The sequence below is a fragment of the Vulpes lagopus genome, chromosome 5, assembly GCF_018345385.1.
Source record: "Vulpes lagopus strain Blue_001 chromosome 5, ASM1834538v1, whole genome shotgun sequence".
NCBI lineage: Eukaryota > Metazoa > Chordata > Mammalia > Carnivora > Canidae > Vulpes > Vulpes lagopus.
The window spans coordinates 47841268-47864631 of NC_054828.1; the positions used below are offsets into that span (position 1 = coordinate 47841268).

The window sequence follows — 23364 nt, forward strand, 5'->3', positions numbered from 1 at the left end:
AAATAAAGCGAATTGTACTGTGGGCCTCATCTGATCAGTTGAAAGATTGAATAGAACAAAAAGGCTGACCCTTCCACAAATAAGGAGGAATTTCCTACTGCCTGACTGCCTTGAGCTTGGATATTGGCTTTCAGCTATTTGAAAGTCCTGGTGTTAGCAGGGGTCTCAGTTCTAACCTCCGCACTACCAGTACATCTCCTGTCCCTCTATAGGCATTAAAACCCTGGCCTCAGGCCCATAAGGCCTAGATTTAAGTCTGACTTTGAGTCCCTTTCTCCTGACACAACATTTTTTTCCCTTGGGCAATAGGATTTCTCTCAAGCCCAGGATGTCTATGTATTTGTATCAGAAAACATGGCTGCAATGAGCTCAATCTGCCATGTTGTGAGAGCCTAGTTTTTATTCACTTTTGAAAATGATTTCAAATACTTTGCCATAATTACCTATATTCTTATTTTCTAAAAATCTTTTTACCAATACCTTTAAGAATGTATCTGACTTGTTCAAGTACAAAAGAAATACACTGACCATGAAGCATTACCATCTCTGAAATAGTAGTATGTAGACACAGTTAGGGAATACTGGCGAGCCAGGCTAGGGTGTGGAAGGGGTTTAGGGTAAATAGCCATATTTAAAGTTGGCAAGTTATAGGACTCTAACTTCATGATGTTCACTTTAATTCTCCTTGTTTCACCCCCCAAGTTAGGTTGGTGCCCCATAACCCAATCTTTCTTTGGTAGTTTTCTCTAGTTCTCTGACTTATGTTGGTAAGTAAAATAGTAAGTTAGTCTCTAAACTCACCAGTTTTTGTTTTGTTTTAACATCTTTTTGTAGACCTGAGTACAGGAATCCTGGACTTTGCCAATAAAAATTTCCTACTTAAGTTCTGCCCTTCTCAGTATTAATGTCTCACAATTAGATCTCCTGAACTGCTACTGCTCTAATATTTTCTCAGATAATTCCCCCATTCAGTTTCACATGCTGCCTTAAGCATCTGTGTCTCCTGCTTGTCCTGCCTCCACAGTTACCTCTCAGAGATCAGTTTCTTCACAACCCCACCCCGCTGTGTCACTGTTTAAAACTCCCAGCCTCCCAACCTGAGTCACCACACGCCCCCTTCTAGTGTTACCAGCCGGGGCTCCTACCCCCAGCCTGTCTCTTCTCTGATAAAATCAGCATTGCATGTTAGCAGAGACACACCATTCCATCCATTTGACCAGACTTGGCAGCCTGGAGTTTTTCAGTTTATGAGAGTATGTTTTTAATGCAGCATTTATAGATCTTAGAAAATTTCAAAGTATACAGAAAAACAGAGAATAGTCCAATGAATCCCATGTATCCATCATCCAGCTTGAAGAATTTTCAACTTCTGGTCAACCTTGTTTGGTCTCTATCTCTACCACACCCACTGATTTATTTCAAAACAAATCCCAGATGCCATATAATTTTATCTGTATATCCATATGTGTCTTTTAAAAACAGTGTTTTATTTTTTAAAATATTTTTTTTATTAATTTGAGACAGAGAGGATACAAGCAGGGAGGAGGGTCAGAGGGAGAGGGAGAAGCAGACTTCTCACTCATGCAGGAAGCCTGATGTGGGGCTCAATCCCAGGACCCCAATGTCATGACCTAAGCCAAAGGCAGATGCTACTGAGCCACCCAGGCACCCCTAGATATCTTTATTTTAAAAACAAAACTATAACTTGGTTATCACACCTAAAAATAACCCCCTGAATATTTTCTTAATATCCTCAAATATCCAGACAGTTTTTAAGAATTGAGATACAAAAATCCATTAGTTGTTATTATCTCTTAAGTCTCTCTTTTTAAAAAAGCTGCATATTATGAAAATTTTCAAACACATACAAAGTAAGAAATATAATATACATACACAACACCTAGCTTTAATCATGACCATCAGTCTTTTTTCTTGTATAATCTATACCTCTACCCACTCTCCAATTTCCATTCCATTATTTTTTAACAGTGTTTGTACATATATTTAAACATACAAATCTTAGTTGTGTAGTTTTGACAAATGGATATACCAATGTAACCCATATCCCTATCATCACATAGGAATTTACATCTCCCTAGATGGTCCCCTTGTGCCTCTTACCCCTTCACAGGCAACTTCTATGTTGATTTTTGTTTTAACCTTAGATTAGTGCCTGTTCTAGGCCTTTATCCTCTTTTATGTTTAGCTTCTTCTCAGTACAATGTCTGTGAGATTCAGTCTGCTTCATATAATTGCTATCACTACTACAGCATGTTTATCCTTTCTCCTGTTGATGGACATTTGGTTAATGAAGGTTTTTGTTATTGAGAATAAAGCTGCTATGAACATTCTTCCATAAGACTACCAGTGCTTAAACTTTTTTTAAAGGTCTAAGTGGGGTGCGTGTGTGTGTGTGTGTGTGTGTGTGTGTGTGTGTAGTTGGTTATTGTTGAGGAATCCAGGTCATTTGTCCAGTAGAATGTCTAGTCAGGATTCTGCTGATTGCATCCACTTATGTTTTACATATTCCTCTGTCCCTTGAATTTTCTGTAAATTGATAATTAGATCTAGAGGCATAAAAGATTCAAGTTCAATTTTGTCAAGACTGTTTCAAAGGTGTTGTTGTGCACTTCCATTAGAAGATCACAGTGATGAGTATTCTTTTATTTGACGCTGTAACTTTGGGATAGGTTTCTAGAAATGAGATTGTTGGATTAAAGGGTAAATGTATATAAACTTTCACTAGATTTAACTTATGAGATTTTCAGGTATGTATTATAAACTATAATATGCTGTCCAGTGAGGTATTGGTTGTGGTAATTTTGCTACGTAGAAATACACATACACACACACAGTTGAATCTCATTATTCGTAGTAGTTATGATCTATAAAGTTGCTGCAAACACTGAATTAGTGAGTACTGAACCATGCCTCCTAGAGGAAAAATACAAGGTTAAGATCCTGTGAGCATCTGGTCACAACATTTTAGTCAACTGAGCAATAGATAACCTTATTTTATGTGTACTTCTGCTTAAAGACAACTTATTTAATATATATTGTTGATTCATTAATATTGAGCTCACAGTCAACAGCACTATAACTCATGCCTAAATGAAACTTATCTAACACACGTATTTTCTCTGAGGGCAACAGCACAGCCTTCCTATGCTTAGAAACATTAGACAGCAGCTCAGCACTATGTTTGTGAGCCCTTTTAAACATTGAAATCACACACACACAAACAAAAGCAGAAGACATAAAAATTTGAACAACCTAGTGCTAAATGGACCACAAAATGGACACTTATTTACAGTATGAGATCTAAGACAAGTTCAGCCTCAGCTAGGTATGTGGGTGCCAAGAGACTCAAATTTTGGGGGACTCGTGGCATGTCCATGAATGATCTGTGAAAGCACTATGAGTATTAATTTGGGAATTACAAGTATTTTTAGTGAGTAGGCAAAATCACAAATACGTACTCCATGAAGAATGAGAATCAACTCTATACATAAAACAGGGTTAGCATCTGTTTCCAATCCTCCAGAAATTGGGCAGCTAAAAAGAAGAATAAACGTATTCTTTTCAGCAGGCTCAATGGGACTATATTCCCATGAGAGCTAGGCTTGATGGAGGTATCCTGTCTCAAAAACGTGTAGACTGAAGCGCAACCATAACTCATCGTGATAGGAGATGTAGGTAAATTGGGTCTTAGATATGCTAACATTTTTACTAAGAAAGAACCCTCCTTAGGTGAGAAAAATATCGTATATAGTGGTGGAAATGGCATGAGATTTAGAAAGTATAGAAGTGTCTAAGAAAGCTAGCTTAAAATCTGACCTGAAAGAAAGAAAAGACTGAGGACTTAGTACAGAATAAATGCAAAGAATATAGTTCTAAGATGTTTCACTGAATGGGAGTGAGGGACATACTACCTAATGAGGATGTCTAGTGATGAGAAGAATCAATTTACCTGGGAGCTAAGAAGTAATAGAAACAGAAAATCCTTTGCCTCACTAATGAGAAGTAGTTCTGACTTGGACTTGAGGGTATATGTATGGGAAGCCATAGTGAAAAAAGACCAAGTGAATCCAGAATATGGTTTAAAAAAATTATCTTGTTCTAGGTATGAACCTTAGAGAGCCAATTTGTAAAGAGTTTGATTGATTAATTAATTAAGTAATATCAGATCACTATAATAATAAATAAATAAAACAATGCCTGGTGGTTTACATATTGAGATAGATATTCTGCTCCCAAGTCCTCCGTAAATTATAGTCTCACATTTGGCTCTCCACATATTGAGCAAAAGCTGGTATAAAAATTATCAGAGGAGTGCCTGGGTGGCTAGGTCTGTTAAGTGTCTGCCTTTGGCTGGGGTCATGATCCTGGGGTCCTGGGATCAAGCCCTGCATTGGGCTCCCTGCTCAGTGGGGCACCTACTTCTCCCTCTCCTTCTGCTGCTCTCTCTGCTTGTACTCTCACTCTCTCTCTCCCTCTCTCCCTCTCTCTGTCAAATTAACAAATGAAATCTTAAAAAAAAAAGAGAGAGAGAGAATTATCAGAGACACTAGAGCCAACACATAGGATAACAGCCATATTTTTCAAATATACCATGACAATTACTTTCCCACCTCTTATCCCTAATACTATTCTCTTGAGAGGCAACACAGAAAATATACCACTAGATTTTTGCTTCAGACTTACCCTTAAAATTTCTCTAGGTTAGATATCGGGCTGAAGATATTTCTTGAAGTCGAGTCACAGAGACATTCTAGTGCTTGACCACAACACTTATATCTCTATGGTGAGACTCCAGACTCCTTCCCAGCCCCAACCAGGATTCCCATAAAACTGTCCTATAATTCTCTTTCCTAAGACGCTCTTATAAATAGCATGTCCTAAATCATGGACACTAGTCTAGGTTTCCCTTTTTGCTTATTGGACATCTTGCCTGCACTCACTAGTTTCTCTCTGGCTTTAAGAGTTTCAAAGGCCATCTCCAGGAGGTGGGAAAAAAAATTCTTTGAGGTAGAGGTGGAAATGGTACTAGAAAAGCCCATTTGGATTATATACTTTTAAAGAAAGTGACTTAGATCATATGAAGATTATCAACACAGTAACAAACACCTACATTTTAGTTTCTTACTGACCAGACTTAACAATATTTAGGGAAATCATGAGAAGCAATTCTTACTCCCAGAAGCCTAGAATTCAGGAAAGCTCTGCTTTTGCAGAGTCAGTGTCACTTTTGCAGAGTCAGAGTCAGAGTCATTTTGCTGACTGAGAAAAATAAAAAGGAATTTGGTAGAAACTTTTGTTATATATATATATACATATATATAAGACACATATATATGTGACATTTATATATATATAAAGTAGGATTGATATGAAATAAAAATATTTTCATAATTTCAGGTTCAGTTTGAACTCTTGTTTACTTAATTTCTGAATTTCATTGTTCAATTAGAATCATACAATAACATGAGATTATTTTGCTATCCAAAGCAATTTGTTGCTATTCATTCCTCAACAATAGCTCTCTACCCTCATCTTTTACTCTCCAGTTCCAAATTCCAATATTATTCAACTGGAGGATTAGACTGAGTGAGGAGTTGAAGACAAACAGGTGATACTTAACACAAAACAATGAAATACGTAATGTAAGCATTCCATTTTTAAATAAGTTAGATGTTAAGAAATATAGCTGCTATGAATTTTTACTGATGACATGCCTGTTGTGACCTAGGCTATTGATATGGTTGGCCAAGCATGAATAGAAGACAAACATTTCTATACCTGGACTCAGGCAAACTGGTTAACTTAGAAGAAACTTCAAGTCTATATTTATCAATGGAGCAGAGAAAATGGAATCAAATGACACAGGAAGAAAAAAAGGAAAAAAAAAAGATAGCTATATGGTAAAAATCCCAATTATCTTGGGATCATTTTTCCAGCAATCAAAATAGGACCCATTAACCCAAAGGTCAAACTTCTGAGCTGCTAAAAAAAAAAAAAAAAAAAAAAAAAGTTTAAAAAAACTGTATACTACAGTTCACAAACTTTATGTAGAAAATGTTCTAATATTAAATTTATCTAAATAAACGTGATATTTCACTCCCCTAGTCACAGAAAATTAGAAGCAATAAATTTTTTAACCCTCAGTTACTATAGACTCTAACATTTATTGTGTGTTTACTGTGTGTGAGGAATAGTTACATAAATAGTTAATTTAATCCTATAAGGTATGTATTATTATTCCCCTCATTTCACAGACAAGGAGACAGAGGTAGAGAGAGGTTGTTAAATTTGCCCGAGATGACACAGTAGAAACCAGGAGGGTCAGGATTCAAATACAAGCATTTTACCAGAGACTACACTTTGAGGCATTAATGGCAGACATCAGGGACTGTAAATACAGTGATGAACAGGTGAGGAGGCTCCTGTTGTCAAGGTCTACAAGGGCCAGGGACCTGGAAGAGGCATGAGCTGGTAGGAGCAAGAACTGATGCTGACAGCACAAGAAGGCAGAGGTGTTGAGGGTTGGGAGCGCCAGACCCTTTACAGTTATTGTTTAATTCATTCTTTACAACCATTCTGTAACTTAGAAGTAGCCCTTTCTCAGATGAAGAAATTGAGTTTGCGGAGCATTAAATAAATTCCCCCCAAATTGCATAATTTAGTAAATAGTGGACCTGGGATTTGAATCCAGGTCTGTCTGACATGAAGGCTTAATTTCTTTCTCCTATACCTCACTACTCTAACAAAACCTTAGAAACAGAGGAACTTAAAAAGTATTTTGTCTGCAATTCTGTATAAAAGGAAAAAGCCCTAAACACATTACACCAGCCTGTGAGAGTTTTGTTGAATTCATAAAGTGGTTCAATGTGAAAATGGTGCAATAAAATATGTACAATTAAGACCCTAATAATCAAGAACCAGTGACATTATGTAGACTACTCTCTGTTTAAGAAAACAGGAAAAAGTCTTGCATATTTTAAAAAGCCTAAAAATAGATATGGTTAAAATAAAACGTGCATTTAAAGGGACAAGCTTCAAGATTCTGGAAAATTCTCCTCTGTGGAATACCTCTTTTCTAATGACGCCAGATAAAGAAAGTTTCCTATATTGAGAAATAGTACAAATAGACATATTAAATAAAGGTTAACACTATTTTGTGTCATAGGACCCAACAAAAATCGTCCCAACACTTTAATAGCAACTTGGATTATGTGTTAATACTGAATGATACAGTATCTAAAATGTGTTTCTACAAGCTGTAAGAAATTGTAATTTATCAGGGATTCAAGCTATTAGGAAAGTAAAATAATTGGATTTCTCCTCATTCTATACTTCTGTGAGACAAAAGGACACAGATGTTCTTCAAAGACCTATGAACTTAAAATTCAAATATTCAGCACCAAATAAGCCAAGGGTTTACTTTAAAGAGCAACATATATGGTATGTCTTACATACAATATTGAACTGTATTTCCTATACTTTCTCTACAGTGCTGTGTTGATTGTTTTCATGACAACAATCATGACCCATAGTTTGCCCTCTAAGCTACAAAAAGACAAAAAAAGCTAAAAACTACATTCAATGTAATTTGAGAACAATACATTCAATTACCACCTTTAAAAAATGAGCCAACTATTGCGTATCTAAAATCTTTCAGATAACCCAAATACTAATTATAAAATTTCATTATCCAGTTTATTCATTAGAACACCTGAAAAAGTATTTATGAAAAATATTCCTAGAAATATAAGAAAATATTTTCATCTACTGCACATTACTTTTATTGACTTGCATGTTCTTTTAAAGTTCTATGCCCTGCTTAGGTGTTGGATGTATTTTTAATGAAAAATTTTAATAATTTAAAAATAGCTATTAAGAAATTTTCAGTTGGTTAATGATCATAGATAACATTCAAACAAAAAATACCATTTGTTACTGAATAGCTTTAACATTTTACTTGGGTTGCAAGAAAACTTTGTATGGGAGATAATTACTTAATTTAGATGTATATATTTGTTCACTCAGAAGTGATGCTTTGTCAATGACAAAAACATAATTATGCATAAAGTTAGTTTTGTTCAAACCTTTTTTGCTAACTTTTAAAAAGATTTTATTTATTTATTTGACAGAGCGCAAAAGAGAGAGCACAAATGGGGAGCAGGAGAGGGAGGAATAGGCTCCTTGTTGAGTTGGAGCCAGATACAGGCTCCATCCCAGGACTCCAGGACCATGACCTAAGCTGAAGCAGACATTTAACCAACTGAGCCACCCAGGTACCCGTCCTTTTACTAATTTTTTTTTTTAAATCAAAGAAATGTATGTAGTTTAAAGTAGAAGAGAAAGGAAAATATTTTCTTCCTGGGCAAATTCACGGTAGGTAGAGGATGTGTAGCTATAACTACTTTCTGTAAAGTTTCTAAGATAGTTCCAAGTTTCAATTTAAAAACCATGTTAAACCATTCATTTTGATTTTTGTTTCAAAGTGTTTAGACACCATAGAGGGTAATGATCTGATATTTTTGGGAAAATTTTACCTTGACTTTGTTTCTAAATGATCCTTAGGAACATTAAAGAGTTTCTATAGGTGGGTCCCACACTCATTGAAGACTTAGAGCATTTAATTAATAAAGGGTAACTGATTGTGAATAGGTCTTCTGATGGGCTTCAGAAATTTTATGAAATATGATCTGAATTTATAACATCATAGAGAGATCTATTTATGAAGCTTTATTATGCCAGAGACACTCTGAAAATTCTTTCTTCCAGTTTAAGGCTTCAAATAGCACATATATACTGATTAGTCTGTAATTTGGAAAGAGTCAGTCTATTACTAGGACAGCATTTCAACCATGTAAGAGAATATATTTCCCCTTTTAAAAACATTTACTCTTATTTTATTTTCTAAGAAATCATTTAAATATTGAATCAGTATGACAGGCCTTGTCAAAGCAACAATTGAGCAATTGGCATAGAATAGTAAAGTACTATTACCTAGATGAGGCTCAGATAGTAGATTCATTAAAAGAACACATTGTCCTGTTTTCTTCCTCTTTAAAGGAAGCATTCTAGCAGTAGCAGTGTAAAGACAGGAAGTACCTATTCCTTGCTTACTAAAAGAAAATGTTGAAAGGGAATCTTATCTCCACCTGCTTGACAGCTTCTCAGAAAAGACCAGTCTTAATTTCCTTTCCTTTTTCTCTTTACAACTTTTAATTGGTTCACATGTTCCAGACCTCAGGGGACAATGTGATTTCTCATTTTTAATGTGGCATATCCTCAATATCCTAATGCCCACACACAGTGAGTGTGATACTGGTGGCTCCTAAGACATACTTGTTTCTGTGTCATACTTGTGTGACATATCTTTTGGGATGGTTATGACATACTTCTTCCCAAATAAAGATTTTAAATTTACTGTTTGGGGAGATTAATGCATATAGTGGCACAGAAAGTAATATATTAGTGTCATTATTATTACCAATTATTACTCAGAAGGTGCTTTTTGATGACAAGTTCACACACATGTACCAAACAGAAGAGCTCTTATGACCATCTACATAATCATATAAATTAAATCTAAAAACTGCCACAAAAAGCCCAAAACTCATTTTGTATCAGGAGACTGGAAATGGGAGACTATTTCTGTTTGTATTTGATTTCCTGGTGCTCTGTCTTTATATAACTAAGAAATGATGCAAATCCATATAATGATGGCCAACAGCCAAATCTTCCACAAGTACTTGTGAGTGTATGTGGATGTTCATGAAAATATATTTCGAAGATTTCTATCTTGCTAATTTATAAACTTTTATGTCTAGACAGAAACAAATACAGGGCAACTTTTGAGCATTATTTCTGATGTGTATGATAATAATTTGCACAAACCATTTAGACAGACTAAAAACATATGAAATAAATGTGATGCTTCTTTTTTTTTTTTTAATTTTTTTTTTATTTATTTATGATAGTCAAAGAGAGAGAGAGAGAGAGAGAGGCAGAGACACAGGCAGAGGGAGAAGCAGGCTCCATGCACCGGGAGCCCGATGTGGGATTTGATCCCGGGTCTCCAGGATCGCGCCCTGGGCCAAAGGCAGGCGCCAAACCGCTGCACCACCCAGGGATCCCAAATGTGATGCTTCTAAAAAGACTTCTCTGATTTTCACTCTGGAGAAAATAATTTGCTGTTTTACATTACTGTTTTTTCCCTTGTGACTCAAGGGAATCCATGACTTTAATATGTTTTTCTTGTAGGTATTTAAAATAACATACTATAAAAGTAGATAGTATTTTCAAATTTAGTTAAATAGGGAAATAGTTAAGATTGTAACTTTCAGACAATACTCCTCCTTAAAATTTAGACAATACTCTTCTTTGACATTTTAGTGAGCTCCAAAATTCATAAGTTATTTTGCCCTTTATTTAGTAGAACATCACTCAACATGTAATGGGAAAATAAAAACTTACATATCACAATATTATCATTGTATATATTTATGATATACGACACACTATATTATGTGATTTACCAAATTAATCTGTAAAAGACTGTGTGGCCACTATTAGTTGCTTCAAACTGTCAAATGAACTAGATGTTGATTTTTAAACCTCAAGAGAGCATTAATGGTTTACTAAATTTTCTCAACTGAAGTTCATCATCTGAGCAGAGCAAGACCTTTTTTCATCATTCATCAGTCAAAAGTCATTCTTCTGGCATATTCCTCTACTAAGTGTTCGCCAGAGTGAGATTCAACTGCAGCTCTTGTGGCCCCCATCTTACCACCTGTCTGTCTTGCTCAGCTTTCAGAACTGCTTCTCTTTGATGTACCTCTGATATCTCCAGAGAGCCTCCCTACTGGCTCTCTCCTCAAAATGCCCCCCAGGACCCTACACCCTTCTTTAGCTATACTTTCTCTCCTTTTCTTCCCATCCAAGCTTCTTGAGAAGGGGCTCTAGTCAGTCCCTACCTTTTCTTGTCTCTCATTCAATCTTTTTATTCTCTCTTTTTTCTTTTAATAAAATATACATAACATAAAACTTGCCATTTTAACTTTCAAGTGCATAGGTCTGTGGCATGAAGCACATTGACATCGCTCTACAACCATCACCACCATCCATCTCCAGAACCTTTTCACTTCCCAAACTGAAACTCTATACCTGTTAAACAATAATTTTCTATTCCTCCTCCTCCCTGCTCGCAGCCCCTGGAAACCCCCATTCAACTTTCTGTCTTTATGAATTTCATGACTCTGTGTACCTCATATAAGGGGAATCCCATAGTATTTATGCTTATGTGACTGACATTTCATTGAGCATAACATCCTTAAGCTCAGTCATGTTTCCTTTATTGTCTTTGTTTTACCTTTTCCATGCCATTGTACTGCTCCTTGCCAAGGTCACCAGTGACCCCCAACTTACTTGATACTCTGGAAAATTGCCTTTTTTAAAATCTTTCAGTGGCATTCAACTGCACTTGAAACTTCTTTACACTCTCCCCTCTTTTCAATTCCAAGACCTCCCTCTCTCCTGTTTTCTTCCTACGTTCCTAGCACTTCTGTGTTTGCTCCTCTTTACCTCAAATAATGTTTTTCTTCTGTGTCTGTGTACATTTTAGAACATACTTTTCCATTCCTATAATGTCTATTGCCATGTGGACTCTGACTCTTTATTGTCATCAACCTAGATTTCTCTCCTGAACTCCAGAGGAGCGCAAACATCTATTGATGGAGATCCCCACATGAATGCCCCACCCGCAAAATGTTTAAATCCATGCTTTCCTCTGGATTTATATCAACAATAACTGGTACCATCCTCTGAGTTACTCTTGACTTTAAATTTTTTCCTACCGCAACATTTAATTGATTTCATAAGTTTTCTCAGTTTTTCCCACTCCATATCTTTGCAATAACCTTAATATTCACTTGTATCTATCCTCACTGCTACTGCTACTTGGCAATTCAAGTATTATTCTTCTCTCTGGGATCACCGTTACAGCTTCCTAATGAGTCTGCTTCTTTTCCTTCAGTTTCATCCCCATCTGGTATATTCTCCACCTATTGTGAAAATGATTTCTACAAAGCAAATCTGATTATATCACTCCCTGAATAAAAGTTTTGAATGCTTTCCCATTGCCTTCAGGAAGAAGAGTGCCATATTCTGCAGGATCTGGCCTCTCCATCTAAACCTCAGTACTTAAAAAAAATAAAATAAAATAAACCTCAGTACTTGCTGCTTTCCCTTATGCATTATTTGTTCCCAAGGGCATGATAAACTGTCCTAAATGTACTCTCCCCAGGCTGCCTTATCTGCATAGGTGCCATCCTCCTGGATAACTCTTATTGTCCTTTAGGACTCTACTCCAGGGCCATCTTCTCTAGAAAACCTTCCATGAAGGTGGGTGTGGTGGATCCAGTGGTGTGCTGCTTGGATTCTTTTAAGGCCTCAGGACTGAATTGTTCATTCCCTGACCGCTGAGAGTATTAGTACAGATAGATCACAGCTAAATTTCATTTTGCAGCTTGACCATGGTTGAAGAGAGCCACTTCCTTAAGGCCATGCCTTCCTTCCTATGGGCAACCCATATGTAATGACTACTTGATCTGGAAATATAGAAGCCTAGTTACATTGTCCCAGTTGGGACTATTCTGCAGGCCACCCTAGCCCTATAATCCTCCCATGAAGAGGCTGAGAACTTTGTTGTGACTGCATCAGAGACCAACTTCTTCTGTTCAATTCAGTTTCTTTCATTTCTCCTGCAAGTGATTGATCCTGAAAGCTATCCTCCTATGCACAAATCTCCATCTTAGAGTCCATTTCACAGGGAACTAAGTAGCAACACTGAGTTAGGATCCTCAACATCACTTGCTTATTTCTATCATAACCCTTATCCCCCTATATCATCATAATTGTCTGTTTACTTGTGGGGCTCTGCCTAAGTACAATGAGCAACTTGAGGACAGAGAGTCACCATCTTGTCTTTTTTATCTTCACTTCCTTTTTATCCTTATTTATTAAATCTTCTTGAATAAATAAATGAGTAAATAAATGTATGAGATTACCATCTTCAAAATCCTTGGGGATTTTTCTAAAATCGATTCAATCCTTCCTGACCTTTATTTCCTTTAGGAATAGCTCCAGAAAATCTGGATTGTCTCTTCCAGGATGTATTTGAAGCTTGCTGCTGCTTGTGTTTACTAAAATTGAGAGAAGCATGGATTTGAAGATCTAGATTTAGATGCCTGGATTGAATTCTTAGTCATCATAGCTGTGTGACTTTGGGCAAATCATATAACCTCTTCATGTCTCAATTTGATCAGCTAGACAATTGTAATTCTAGCCCATATATACTGCTTGGTGGTAAATAAATTAGGTAATATCTATATGAAATGATGGCACGTGGTAGATACTCAATAAATTTTAGCCCCACACCCCTTTTTTCCTTTTTAGATTAAACTTATTCTTCCTATAATAATTTGCAAAGAAATAAATTACAGTAGTTTGGTCCTACTGAGATGATCTCAGTAGCTCTCATTATCTTCTCACCCCACTCCCCTGCCTTTCATGGAACATGGCAAAAATCCATCATTCTCTTCTCTGCTACTGTTCTTATTCTAGAAGGGAAAAAAGCATCTACTGAAAGCCTTTGAAAGCATCTACCTGTGGAAGGAACCTCGGTGTCCATCGAAGGATGAATGGATAAAGTAGATGTGGTATATATATACAATGGAATATTACTTAGCCATTAAAAACAATGAATACCCACCATTTGTTTCAAAGTGGATGGAACTAGAGGGTATTATGTTGAGTGAAGGAGGTCAATCGGAGAGGGACAAACATTGTATGGTTTCACTTATTTGGGGAATATAGAAAATAGTGAAAGGGATTATAGAGGAAAGGAGAGAAAATGAGTGGGAAATATCAGAGAGGGTCACAAAACGTGAGAGACTCCTAACTCTGGGAAACGAACAAGGGGTAGTGGAAGGGGAGATGGGCGGGGGGGGGGGGGGATGGAGTGGCTGGGTGGCGGGCACTGAGGGGGGTACTTGAGGGATGAGCACCGGGTGTTATACTATATGTTGGCAAATCGAATTCCAATAAAAAAATATACAAAAAAAATTCAAATTCCAAAAAATAAATAAATGAAAAATGAAAAAAGAAAATTCCATTTAACATATAAATATTGTCTTTTCTTTTGTCTGTACATTTATACCTATTTAATATATACTGTATATAGCAGAAAATTGACTATTAATACCATATATAAATATATATTTATGAATTTTGTTTTCTAGGTCACTTCTGTTTGTTACTGATAAATCTCTACAACTCTTAGCCATATAAATGAATATAGTTGAAGAGATTTAAAGCTGAATTCAAATCTGCCTCATGTAATTCCAACAGTTTCAAAGCCAATTTAGTTTTGATTAGATAATACTTACTCTTGGTGACAGGTGTTGAGTATATAAGAAACTAAATTGAGCTTTAAAAATGCTGATAGAAGAAGTCAGTGTAAGTAAATATGGAATATCATAATGACATTTTTAACATTTTATTGTGTGGTGTTAATAGTTTGGCTATAGGCAGTAGCTTTGGGGCAAAAGGTGGATACCGATTTTCTTAAAATTGCAGACTTAACAATGAGAAGAAAGTTTGTGAATCCCAAGAGAGGTTAAGATTGTTTCATTCTAAAAGGTAGTTTGACAAGACTGACTTGAGATCAGAGACAGCTATAATTTGTGTGCTTTCTTATGGTGTGCTGTGTTTATGATAAATAAAAGGTACTTCTCTATTTAAAAAAAGCATCTACTCAACAATGCAAGTCCCTGCTTGCTACAATTTTTGTTAAATTTATTGTGAAGCATCAAATTTGCTAGTGACTAGAGAGGTGTGACTAGGAGTGTCTGACAGTGAATCAAAGGTGAGTTAAATGACATGAATGGAACACTACCTGATAGGCTTCAGTGAAGCGTAGGAAGGGCTAAAATGATTAACATAAAGCACCAAGAAAAGGTTAAAGTTTTAGTAGCAGGGTATCCCATATTTCGGTACCTGATTCACTCAATATTTCTAGTTTTCTTCTTCCCAGTACTTGGAAAATCACATTTCTTGGTTTCCTTGTCATTAATTGGACCATGTGATAAGCTCTGGCCAATTACTGGGACAGAAGTGTCACATCACATGTAGGTAGAAGTATCTGAGTCAGTGATCAGTTCTCAGCTAGAAATCTGGAATTTTGAAGAACACATGCCCTGAATAGTCTTTTAGATCTGGAGCAAATTCTGCAAAAAGTGAAATAACCTTTCATTGTATTAAACTGCTGAGGTATTCACGTTACACACTACCTTAACCATTTGGTTCAAATGTAACCATTTCTGGCCAACTTCACTGGGGCTCAAGAGAACTCAGGATAAATTTGAATAAACAAAACATCCCAGGAAAAATAACCATGGCCAGCTGTTTCAGAAAATAGAACTGGAAGGTTGTTCACAATTCTTTTGCCCACATCTACTCTACTGTTCTATGCTAGAGTAACTTAGCTCTTCCCTTTCAATATGCTCTCTTCTGTGTATCTCCTTCTCTCACTTCCAACAGCCAGTTGTCTTTCTCAGCATCATTGCGTGTCCACATCCCTGAATCATTCATCTTTCAAGGAGATAGAATTCAGTTGGTCCAAGGTCTGCAACCATCACAAAGTCCTCTTGAACCAGACTACATAGGCTTCTGGGCAGTCTACAAATAGGCTTTTCTTGAATTAGATGCCCTCCCCATTGTTCAATTAGCAACAACCATGAGATTGGATCATGAGATACAAAACATGGCCACCCACGCTTAAAGAAAAGGAACTGTGGATTGGAGTCTGTTTTGGCTTGCCCAGTAAACTGGGATACAGATGCTTCGGGCCAGTGAGAGGATAGTACTCCCTTGTTGTGCCTACTGGACATTGAACTGGTTTCACAAATGTCTTTGTCTTGATCTGGAAATTGACCTGGGACTTCTGGGCCAGGACAAAATTTTTATTGAGCTGATCGATGAGTCTTCCTAGATGAGTCAGAAAAAGTGGATCCAATGACCCTGGGTCAAATGCAGGAAATCTCTGGCTTATTAGATAATTTTAATCAAGAACGAGATATTTAATTTTGAGAGTGTTTTTGGTTGGTAGTAGGCACAAAAGGCAATGGTTGTTTTAGAGCAGTGTAATAATCAGTGATTTAAAAATGGTTTTGTTGTCTACATGTAAATTAGGAACCATTTCATTTCACCCTGAACGTTTGGTTAACTTATTCATAAATGTGAAATAACAGCTTCCCTTTGCTCTTAACATCACCATCTTACCTGCCACAGTTTCTTATGAATGCTCTTATTAATGTATGATAGTCTCTATTTGGAGTGTATTTATTTACCTTCTTAAAGTGTTTATTTCATTTTTTTTTGTTTATTTCATTTTAAATTGCACTCCTTAACCTGTCCCTATTGTTTAATGTTCCCCTGAGGAACCTTCTTATCTTTCCCACAGTACTCCTGTTGCCCTCTCAAATGGTGTCAACCCCTCACTGTCCTCCACTGCACTCTGAATCAAAGCCTTCATTGCCTCTTTGAGGTGATCTCAGTTGAGAATAAGAGGAAATTAGCCAATTAAACTAGTAACTAAGCTAAGAATTTCTGATAGTTAAGTGACAAAATAAAAACAATGCAAACAAGGTTTTTGATCAGAGCTGTCTTCCTGCCATTCTCTAAATAATTGCAGTTAGGCTCTTTCAGCTTTCTTTTGATACTGCAAACAGAATAGAGGTCTCCAATACTAGCTTTTGGTCAGAGGTAATAATACAGGATAAAGATGGTGAACTCAATAGTTTTTGAGAAACCATTATCACATTTCAAGGAATTTTAAAGGCTATCATTTATAAAATGCATTCCTATTTCAGGAATGTTAAGCTGTGAGCAAGGTGTGCCATAAATTCTACCAAAATGTGGCATTGGGTTGGTACACTGTGGGGAAACAGCAGGGGAGTGGAGTGAGTGGTGAAATTTAATTGAGACTAGGTTCAAGCTCCAATTGTGCCCCTTACTAGCTATGAGACCCTCAGCAAAGTGTTTAACTTCTTTGAGCCTGAACATCCTCATCTGAAAGCTGGAGATAATATTAGCTACGGGGTTATTAGATGTTTTACATAAGCTATTGTACATGAACTATCTTGACACATAGCAAGTTCTCAGTGGGTGTTAACTGAATTTGAATCTGCTTTTTAAGCACCCTGTGGCCTCGAGGAAAGAAAATCTGTCCTATCAAAAGGATTGATAGAGAACTCTCTGGTTGGGAGAGAAAAGGCTTCATCTGTCAATGCTTGATCTTCTTTGGACTATTTTTGACTTGATAATAATTTGCTTGTTATTCCTTGATTCATTGATTCCTTCATTCAATTGTTATTTTAGTGGTCCCTACTTTTTGTCAGGCAATAGGGTTTAAAAAGATGAATAAGACATGGTGGTTTCCACAGATCGTAGAACCTCGTAGAGAAAGAAAGGTATGTAACCAAATAACTGAGAACGATTAAACTACTTATTCATTAAAAATTTGCAACCCTTTCCATTAAAGAAACAATTAAAAAATAAGATAGAGTCCCCAAATCTTCTATGATTTGTAAATTATTATAGAAGTATGGGTGATCCAAACTATATCAAAAACAAAATTTCCTCTTTCAACTTTTCCCTCTTGTTAGAGTTAATTTTGACATTGGCATCAGGACACATTTTGTTTATCTTTCGCTCTCACACTACATCTGTTACCTTCTCTGTTAGGCAAGTATAGAAAGTAAATCACTAGGCAAGAAACAATAAGCTCAGCATACATTTGAAACCAAGCAAGAATCTGAAACCAAGTTGGTAGACATAATTTTAGTTCTACCTGTGTTTGCATATGGAATACTGTGTCTATAGAACTTTTAGCGGTTTTTTGGCCAGGCAGCATGGCACAGTGGGAAAATATAGGCATAGAATAAGTTTAAATTTTGGCTTTACCACTTATTAATTGTATGGGAAAGTCTTTTAACCTCATTGACTCTATTTCCTTATTTGTGAAAATGAGTGATAGTAATACTTATAATAGGATTATAGTGAACAGATATGCCCACACATATGACTTCAACAAATATAAGTTATTACTAAAACCTTAAGACAAAAAAGAAAGTATATTTTGAGCCCTTGGATAACTGTACAAAGTACTCAAATGCTTTAATATAAATCGTATATATTAGAGGCAGAATTTGACTTGATTATATTAAGCTGGCAAATGGTTATTAAGGTTGTTTTAACTTGGGACACCTACTGTGACAAGGTCATTACAAGGTGTAAATGCCTAGCTAGAGTGGTGAACTCTGGGAACCAGGCTGGACATAGATTGGAGCCAGTCAAGATGGGAGTGTGGAGTGGGAGATTAAGCTCTGCCTATTTGAGGAGAAATATCCACATATTTGGAGTTCTTTTGTAAGGAAGAATTGTCTTCTTCTTAGTTAATTTATTAGTTAATTAATGTTTATTCATTCATTTATATTAGTATGGAATCATGCATATTTTATATTTTAGGTAAAAAGCTATGTTCTTTATTTTGCTGTTTAAATTGCTCCAACTTTGTCCATGGGGAACTCTTTCAGGTTGTTTCCTGTGCCTCTTTGATGTGTTCTGACCCTTTGTTTTTCTGAGCACTTCTTTGCTTTTGGGGATTATAAAGTGCTCTAGGCTCATCTTGTTTTTTCTCTCTGCTCCAGTTGTAAAATCAGCCATCTCTCCAAAGAGCCCCGGTTCCTTTTGTTAGGGAATGATATATAGAAACCAAAATCTGGGTCCTGTGTGTGCTCAATAAATATTTTCTGAGCATTTCTATCAGCTTGGCACAGTTCTGGGTGCTAGAGATACAACAGCAAAGTTCTCTGGATCTCATAGAATTTATATTCTAATAGATCATGAAATACTATGAACAAAATTATACCATGTTCATGATGCTATGAACAAAACATCTAGAATAATATTTGGCTTATAACAGGGGTTCAATAAATGTCAATAACTTCTTCCCACTCTCCCTCACTATAGTTGCTCCAAAGTTGTTCAAACCCCTTTTTTAGGGATTGGAGCTAACTGGGCTGTACTGAGGGCTAGAGTCTCATGCAAGAGTGGGTGTAGAGATTACTGCTGTTGCTGGGCTACATAACACATACGTTCTTCAAAGCATGTTTGAAGTGTTCCTGTGATGGCAAATATAATCGAGGATACCCAAGAGGTACAGCCAGGAGATGAGGCCAAAAGCTCAGAAATATCAGTTGACCGAAACCAACTGTGGAAGCTGAGTACAAGTTGAATCCATTAAGAAAAGATCCTGATTAGTCTATGAATGAGATAGAGGAGCTGGGTCTTTCTTGGGTCCTGCCTCCTTGGAATAGGAACACTTTATTTGCAAGGCAAACATGCTTGATCTCTGAATGTCCATATATCTGCTTTGCAACCTCCTCTTATTTTCCGTCCACCACTCCCCTGCTGCCCTGCCATGTATTCCAGGGTTCAGATGGAAGAAACCTTAGTGTAGGTATAGTGTTGGCACTGCAAAGGCCACACTATCTCCCAGAGTCACAATGCAGGGACTGGAGTAAGCTGTTAATAGCTGCTCCCAGAGTTGAGGCTTACCTAAGGGAACACCATGTCTCTCTGCTTTCTACCTTTGTGTTTAAGTCCCCTTGGTGCTGGGTGAATGGGAAGTTGCTACCTGGGAGGGTCTATGGTAAGGAGTAGGAACCCATGGTCTCACTGGATATCCAGATTGTGAACAAAAGGAGAGGCAGAGGTTAGTACCAGGGAAGTGGCCAAGCAGAATCCTGCCTCAGGCTATAGACAGGAAAGTAACCCACAAGGCTAGAATCTGGGAAGGCTGGGAACTAGTAAAGAAAAAAAAGTGTGAGTGGGGTAGACAAAAAGGTATAGGACAAAGGCTGAAGGTGTTAGGGCTCTATATGCCCAGGTACATGTGGTAATGACTGCTGAATGGGTGAGCTGGATGGGTTCAGATGGTTTTCCAGGCCCTTCCCCAGAAGCTCCAGAAGACTAAGATTGCCCCTTCTTTCCCAGTGATAGCAAATAATCAATAATTATTTATTATAATGATAATTATAAGATAATTACCTTAGTAATTATTTATAATAATAAATACTATATAAATAACAAATGGAAATTTGCCTTCTGATGCCATTTTGAGGTTGTGGTACTTTTTAGTCGGCAAAATTCACCCAAATCCAGTGAAATGAATTCCAGTACCTTAAAAATTTTTGAAAAAATATGTTGATGCGAGCCTGCCCTTGTTAACCTCATCTTGAGGCCAGAAGAGGGCATGCAGTTGTAAAAGCAAGTTTGGTATCCTTGTCCCTTTACAGCCTGGTTCCTTGACTGGAGACTATAATATCATGGAACCTAGAGGAAAACAAGGCTAAAAGGAAATAAGGGATGGTGTTAGGGCAAGATTATCCCATCTTCTATCACTGTCCTCTCATAAAACCTGTTCTCCTGGCACAATGCTAAGGGTACAAGTTAGGAGCAACGCATGGGCAATCATGCAGGATAATGGTGGGGACGAGATGATTTGTCCTCAAAGTCAGACATAATGTCCTCTCACCTCTGTGCATATCAGGACACTTGCAGAGCACTGTCTGTACCCCGAACGGGATACTTTAGAAGTCTTAGCTGCTTCGAAGTAGAAAACAAAACCCAAACAAGATTTTAAATTAATTTCTATGCCTCCTTGGCAGCTATCATGTTAAACGCAGTAAATATCTGGGGTAAACCTAGTAGTCACAGAGGAAAATGATATCTCACACATCTATTTTGTAATTATTGCACAAAGTTTGCCACATCCCTCATGTTGAATATCACATAGTTAAATTGATTATCACTCCAGTTGAACATGATGATCTGTAATTAAATTATTAGTCATTGTTCTGTTGCATAAAAATATTTGGTTTCTCAACTTGCAAAGTCTGTAACAAAGGTTGCTGGCTTGCAAGTTGATATTTACCAATGACTTATGCAAGGTTGTAAAAAATTAATTAGCAAAGGCTAAAGAAAAGAGTGAATAGTTTGAGACATTATCAGGTCCTCTGTTTAAAAAAAAAAAAAAACAACCTTTAGAAACGTTAGATTCAGTTTCTAATAGAATAAACCAAAAGAGCATTTGCTTCCTTAACAACTAAGCTCTAGAACTCTGCAGTCCTCTGGCATATATTAACCATGCTTAAAATTCCCTCTCTGTGCTGCAGAGGCCATATTGACAGAGCAAATAAAGCTGAGAAGGTGGCTATCCTATCCCCCTTAATGTATTTCCTCTGCACTTTCCTTTCCCTCTCTCCATTGCCTGCTATCTTGTTCTCATCGTTCTCCAACCCCCTCCACGCTTCCTTATGTTCCCTTCTAGCCATGTTACCTCCGTTTCCCTGCCTCCTACTTTTTTTATGTTTAAGATTTTATTTATTTATTCATGAGAGACACACAGAGAGAGGCAGAGACACAGGCAGAGGGAGGCTTTCTGCAGGGAGCCTGATACGGGACTCGATCCTAGGCCCCCAGGATCATGACCAGAGCCAAAGGCAGATGCTCAACCACTGAGCCACTCAGATGCCCCTCCATACCTCCTACTTTATAGTCTTCTTTTCTTTCTTCCCTTCCTTTTCCTTCCTCCTTCTAGGCAATGCTGCATAGTAGTTATTAAGAGCATGGGCTCCGGAAGCAGATTAAGGCTTCCAATTCTGGCTCCCTCATGCACTGAGTGACCTTGGGTGAACTACTTAATCTTGCCCTGATGCCACTACCTTGGATCAGTCAAGAGTTGATTAGAGAAACAGAACTGCTAGTGTGGGAGGCCCCGAGGAAGTGAAGATCAGAGGGGTCACTCATCAGTCCCTCTGAGATGACAGGCATGACCAAATGCTGGAATGGACCTGTGAGTAGGGAGATGTGAAGAAGTCCATGGGGAACTGCTGCCTCGGAAGGTTTGCATGCAAGCATCTGGTCATGCATGCTGTGTTTCAACAGCAGGGCCAGAGGTCCTCGAAAGAGCAAGATGTGGAGTGGAGGAGAACCTACTGGCATCCCTATGTCTGCCACTGCTGCATCTAACCACGATGGCCTGCAGACAGTAATGGCGGCTGCTTTACTTCTGCATTCCATATCTCACATGAATTCCACTTTTGGCCAAATCAAACCCAGAACCATATTGGGAAATGGCTTTTGGGGAACCTAGGTCTAACTTAGCCAGGTTTTTGCAGTACAAATCACCATATGAGTCATTTTCAAAATGCAGTTATTAAGAGTTCAGAACCCATGAAGATGTTGTGAAAAGTAGATGAGACCAAATACATATAAGGAAAGCACTTATCACAGTGTCTGGCACATTGTGAACACCCAATAAATAAATTCTCCTTTGTTTTCAATCCATTTCCTTTTACGTTTATCTTCTACCTAAGCACTATTACCAGATTTCTCACTTTCATTGGCATTGTATCACCAATGTTCAGGATTATTAGTAAATGATGTGGGAAGTGTTACAATAAAATAGATATTATTTATTGAGTATTTAGTAGGTTACATCCACGGCACCTTTGTATGCATCAACACATATGATGCTTACAACAACCTTATGAGCTAGGTACCATCGCCATTCACATTAAAAGTTGAGGAAATTGAAGTAAAAAGATTATTTACTTGGCCCAAACCTCACAGGATTTAAACACAGTGCCTGTTTGCTTACAGTGGAATAATGTAAGCCCAACCATTTTAAATACTCTGTTCCCATTAGAAGTGGGAATACCACCTGTAGGAGGATTATCTTCAGGCATACAGCACCTTCAAAACTTGCAAAGGAGGGAATCCCTGGGAGGCTCAGCAGTTTAGCGCCTGCCTTCGGCCCAGGGCGTGATTCTGGGGTCCCAGGATCGAGTCCCGCATCGGGCTCCCTGCGTGGAGCCTGCTTCTCTCTCTGCCTGTGTCTCTGCCTCTCTCTGTGTCTCTCATGAATAAGTAAGTAAAGTCTTAAAAATAAAAACTTGGAAAAGATCTCAGAATTCCCTTTCTGTGGATATTGTTTCACACAAAATTGGGGCAAATTCTAAATCTGCTCACCATGGTGGAGACTACCACACCAGTGGCCAGAAAGGACTTGGTATGTGGCAGTGTTGGGTGAAGCAGCTTGGATCAAGCCAACAGAAGGCTGAGGGATTTGAGAGATGGAAAAAAGTTAGTTTGTAATTAGATATAATTTTACAACCTAAAACTTGAAATACTTGTTCTAAATGGACTCTCTGGCCCTTTTTAAAGCAT

At 37.4% G+C, this 23364-nt stretch overlaps 1 long non-coding RNA gene across 2 annotated transcripts in view; it reads left to right on the forward strand.

Annotated features, from left to right (window-relative positions):
• LOC121491226 overlaps positions 1–23364 on the forward strand; it is a 76858-nt gene that overhangs the window by 8143 nt on the left and 45351 nt on the right. For both annotated transcript variants that reach the window (XR_005987904.1, XR_005987903.1), the window contains exon 2: positions 8151–8294. This is a non-coding gene — a long non-coding RNA (uncharacterized LOC121491226). The remainder of the gene's footprint in view (positions 1–8150; positions 8295–23364) is intronic.